The sequence below is a fragment of the Epargyreus clarus genome, unplaced genomic scaffold (assembly GCF_041222505.1).
Source record: "Epargyreus clarus isolate Ecla_fem2 unplaced genomic scaffold, WU_Ecla_fem_2.2 ptg000021l, whole genome shotgun sequence".
Classification (NCBI taxonomy): domain Eukaryota; kingdom Metazoa; phylum Arthropoda; class Insecta; order Lepidoptera; family Hesperiidae; genus Epargyreus; species Epargyreus clarus.
Window position 1 is genome coordinate 10,992,687 of NW_027332228.1, and position 5,939 is coordinate 10,998,625.

Genomic DNA, 5,939 nt, shown 5'->3' on the forward strand with positions numbered 1-5,939 from the left:
AATTAAGACCAGTGGCTGTGGCTGTCCTGGACAAAGACTTATTTTTTAAGTAAATACCTAATAATTATTCGTATATATTAACGTATGGATCAAATATATCAAAAGATAGACATCAAAAGCAGTGATAGCTTAGTGGTTAAGAAACTCTGCCTCTCGATCGAGGGGTCCGAGATTCAAATCCCTCACATGCACCTCTGATTTTTCGAAATTATGTGCGTATTAGAAATTAATTATCACTTGCTAAAACGGTGAACGAAAACATCGTGAGGAAACCTGCATACCTAAGAGATTTATAAAAAAAAAAAGAAAAATCTCAAAGGTATGTGAAGTCCACCAATACGCACTTGGCCAGCGCGGTGGACTATGGCCTAATCCTTCTCATTCTGAGAGGAGACCCGTGCCCAGCAGTGGGACAATAATGGGTTGATGACGATGACGACGATTAACATGTAATAAAATGTGTGTTTATAGTCACAAAATTAATAAAAATAATAAGTTTTTAATTATTGTGAACTGCGTCACACAAATTTGTTTCACCTTTTTACCTTTGATTTATACATTAGGCACCTACTTACCTATATACGTATATCTACCATATTTATATTGTTTGTATCCATCCACTTTCTTGTTGTTACATATCGATTCAAATATATTGAAGTTATTAATACAATTAATAAGAAATAGTCTCACAGAATTAAAATACAAATAACTCATATTTTATGCGTGTTAAAACAAACTCGTATTACGAATCAATCACTAGGTACTTAAATAATGTTACTGTAGTTCCGGGACTAGAATAGGGCGGGAATAGAATAGAATAGGCCTGTCGTAAGAGGCGACTAAAAGGGGGCTTCCGGGGTTGCGGACGGCAAGAGTGGGAGCTCGAACCGTCCAGTAAGCGATCCCGGGAAGGACGGCGGTATGTGTGGTCGCATACCGTCGTGAACACCAGATGGTGTGGGAGGAGCGAAAACTGCTCTCCCAGGGCAGAGCCCGATTGCAAGATTGAGCGCGCTTGGAGGACACCGGTTGTGTTCCCTCGGAGATCCCGGAATTCTCCAACAAGCGCTGAGGACGGCCACCAGGGGGGTTTTAGTGCGGTAAAAATCCCACATAACCCGGCGTCGCTCCCACGTCATCGGGTACCTTTTGAAGGTTTCCCTCTCGTTAAAAAAAAGGGGATATTATATACCTAAATTATTCCAATAAAACCGATGGTTGTAATCTCAGGCACGCTCCGCCGAATTTGAAAATTAGTATATGCGTATTAGAAATTATTAATCAATTGTTTAAATGGTGAAGGAAAACATCGCGAAGAAAGTCTCCTGATACTTCCTTAAAAAAAAGAAAGTTTTCAAAGAAAGGTATATGAATTATGGAGAAGTTCACACTTGGCCAGCACGGTATGTTGTATGTAGCTTTATATCCCTCTCACTGTAGAGATCCATTGACTCCGATAAAATATGTAAATCAAAAATTCTACCTCGCTATTATTATCACAAGGATCACGAAATGATACGGCTCTTAAAATATGACTGTCATAAGCAATTAATAAACCAGGTAAACTTTATTAGAACAATTTAATCTTATTCGCTGTTTATTATTTTTGATGACACTACTGACCTGTGCCTCCGTTTTACGATGTACTATAAGTCGTTACTTAGTAGAAACTACGCAGTTTATAAATCTTTATGTATGTAATTTAATATTTAACATTAACATGGGTTTGTCAACATAAACACAAGTCGTTAGCACCTAGTCCTCGAATAGATCTATCTAGCATGTGTAGGACAAAAGACAAGTAACAAAAGTTAACATTAACATTTAGTTTGTCTTTTAGAGATAAAAATAAGGGAATACGGAATATACGTATGAGTACATTTCATGCTAACACCATCTCGAATTCGTCACGTTTAACATATAAGACAGATTGACTTACTAGATACCAATTGGTTACAACTCGTGGATAAAATTTATCCTTCTCATGTCCGTCCGGCCGACTATTGGTAATATTACTATTATATAGTTGCTAAAATCTTTCCCATGAAAGCAGTAAAAGTAGAGATTATTTTACTCTTCTTTTCGAACCCCTACTCGAACATACAATGCGAGCATGTTCATCGGATACATGATAACAAACGGAAACAGGTTTGTATGGGTACAAGATTTACGGACATCCTTTAAGTACGGTATCATCGAAACACGCTGAGATTAAATATTTGGCCAAGTACGAATCGAACTCGCACATGGAGGGTCCCGTACCAACAAAGCTTATTTTTTTTTAAATGCTAACTTTGTTATTATACTTCTTACTTATAACTTCCTTTATGTTTACTATTTGCTAACAGCGGCCATAGCAATATATACTGAATAAAAATGTTAAGTGTTCGTATATTACGATTCAAGAGTTAGAGCCCCGTGATAGACGGACAAAAGGACACGAAGCGCAAAGAGGGTTAGTATTAAACGCTTTTTACACTCACAGCCCCACACTAGGATTCCATGGACACACACATAGATAAATACACAAACACCCAGACCCAGAAACAGAAATCTAAATTCATCATTTAGACATCTGTCTGGCCGGGGATGTCGAACCCGGGACCCTTTGCGCGTCAGACCGGTATGGTGGCCGCTCCGCCACGCGGGTCGTCAAATTTAGGGTTCCATTGTTACACTTTGGGTATGGAACCCTAAAAACAATGTGGGTAGCCACGCCGCCCATCCTCGTTCAGATAAATAACAAGGCCACGCCAAATTTTATGATCAAAAGAACATTCCTTTTGGATACGTACGTCATATAAAATCTGGTTTTTAGTTGCAATTTTAATAAATTACCATGTCTACAGTTTATGAAAATAAAAATGGTAATTCTGCACGTGTCTCGTGATGATAATTGTTATAAACAGGCCCTATTTTATACGTATGTATCAATATACAATTCAATAATTAATATACTCGTACGTATAAAGTTATAGATATTACTTCGATGTGATCTTCCAAAGTGCATTCATGTACCTTATTTTCTGAAGAACTTGTTGAACATTTACATTAAAAATAGATAAAGTTAAGTAGTGTGTTGTATGTTAACATACATCAATATCATACATCGTAATTATCCGCTAATTTTTCTTTTCATGACATCTCATCAGTCATTTTATATTTTATATTATTATACACATAACAATTATCTGTTTGTAAAAAGTAAATAGTGTAAATATAGTGAGCAATGGTAAACGACCATATATTTTCGTGAGATTCAATTCCTAATGTCTTCTAGCGTAGTATACAAAACGTATCGCAACTCAGTGCGTCCCCAATTTCTACAATTCAGCAATTTAATTACCAAGTGATCTTAAACTTCAAAAGATCGCCTTTTAAGGTCTAAATCAAGTGTCAAGGTTCTGACTACACGCATATCATAATAATAGTTTCATAAATATTTGTTGACCACTATTTGCAAACGCCACAAAGGTCATGTTCATCATTGCCAGTAGGTTTAAAGTGTTTGCTTTATTCGTCCAACACAACAGAATGCCACGTAAGAGCCAAAGTCATGGTAAATCAGTTCGTTTTCTGGCTTACATCATAAAAAAATATTAGTCGTAAGGACGCAATAAAGCTGTGATTATGTACCGTAAATTCAGTCATAGACCCAGCGACGAGATGAAAAAATTAAAATAAACGTGATAATGATCATGTTTTCGTCATTAGAATTTTATAAAAAATACCTATACCTAAACCAAGATCTATTCTAGCTAAATAACTCAGCAACATTTAAAGAAAGCCTAATTATAATTCACCAAATACTACAATCCAATTATTTACGGAATGCCGTTGAGCAGAGGCATCATATCCTGGGAATTCCTAGAACTTAAATGCGTCATCAGCGTATGAATATCAGATTACTTTGTTATCACAAATACATTAATTAAATTCGAGTCCATCGGACTTTGATCGGAAGAACTGGTTTAAAATAAGCTTAAATTTTCCTCCCAGGCGCAGATAGCTACCAATGGAGCTTGTAAATTGATTTAAAAGAACCATTTCAAGACAATGGGGGTTCTACTAACGACCAATGACACCAACAGCACATAACTCTAATAACTCTTCTGTTACGCTTTTTAGCGAAACCTTAGCTTTAGCTTTTTTTTAACTAACTAGAAACTCGCTAAAGAAAGTTTCTATATACCTATGTCATAATATGATATGCTGTACAATACTATCCTAACGTAACGTTAAATGGCTATTTTATAATAGACACACATATTATATGGCATGGACACCTGTTCTTAAATCGAATAAGATTTTTTCCAGTAGCATATGAGCTCGCCAAATAATAATAGTGATCTCTGCCACCCATAAACATCTGTTTCAATTTTAAATAGAATAGGCTTTACCTTTTTTTTTTCTTCTCGAGGGGGAAACCTTCAAAAGGTACCCGACGACGTGGGAGCGACGCCGGGTTATGTGGGATTTTTACCGCACTAAAACCCCCCCGGTGGCCGTCCTCAACGCTTGTTGGAGAACTCCGGGATCTCCAACGGAACACAACTGGAGCCCTCCAAGCGCGATGCCCAACGGGCTCTACCCTGGGGGAGCAGTTTTCGCTCCTCCCACACCATGTAGTGTTTACGACGGTATGCGACCACACATATCGCCGTCCTTCCCGGGGTCGCTGGCTGGACGGTTCGAGCTCCCACTCTTGCCGCCCGCAACCCCGGAAGCCCCCTTTTAGTCGCCTCCTACGACAGGCAGGGGATACCGTAGCCCTATTCTAGTCCCGGAACTACATGGACAAGAATAGGTTTTACCTAGAGCCTAATAGATGTGATGTCAGTATAGACTAAGATCGTCGCCTGAAATGTAAGTCAGCCGGGATCCATTACCATTCAACCTAAACACAATAATGTTTCACGCTAAAATAGGTGTGGCATGGTACCTCCCCCGTCGAACCGTATTGGCTCTATCACCTTTCAACTAAAAATACTACATGAGTGATCATAGTATAGACCATATGAGAAATAAGTTAGAACATCTCGCGTGTTTACGTCTACCACCTTAATATTCCCTGTTTATATGACATTTTGATTTACATAATCAGGTCATTGCTCTTACTTTATCCTCGAATTGTTACTGACAAAATTAAAAAAGCGCATCACACGTGTTCGGTGTTAACATATGTGAAAACCGGATCCGGGTTTGTGCTTCATTTCTCGTTGATTTGCAGAATGACGTAAACTAGGTAATAAACATGTATCCTATTCTAAAACAAGTCTACAAAATATATTTATATTAAATATGGTAGAGCCTTCATGCTTCGACTCCTCTGTGTGTTGTGCGTGTTAGGCTAAGCGTTGATGTGTTTTGGTCTAAAGAATGCAGTAAGGCTTCTTTCTCCCTTTGGCCACAGATATGAAGCTACCCTTAAGGGTCAATATCTGTGGCCAACCTCAAGAAGGAATGTTATCCTTTTTAGACATAGATTAGTAAAGATTACTCACTCCGAACAAAAAATGTAACCTGTTTGACATTGAAATTGTCACTGTTATCTATTTTCATGTTAGAAATATATTTAAAAAAACGTAGTTTTTAGATCATTTTCGATTTGGTGTCTTAACTGCACATGTCGGCATTGTTTCGCGTACATAACACCATGGCAGCCATTAAATGGCTGACAGAATTGTCAGCCGTTTAAGTCATTTAATGGCTTCCTTCAATTACAAGGCGGTGAGATATCTATACTTATTTATGTTTTTAGCGTTAATTATTGATATCAATGGGTGATGTCACTTACGTGGTCGTTTGCTCCTATAAAATACTCGTACAAACCTGTATATTAACTGTAGACCCAATGACGTCACAATTGAGAGTTAACATATATCATTTTGATTGACCACGTGTGGATCAGCCGTAGGTACACATGCAAGGGTCATATA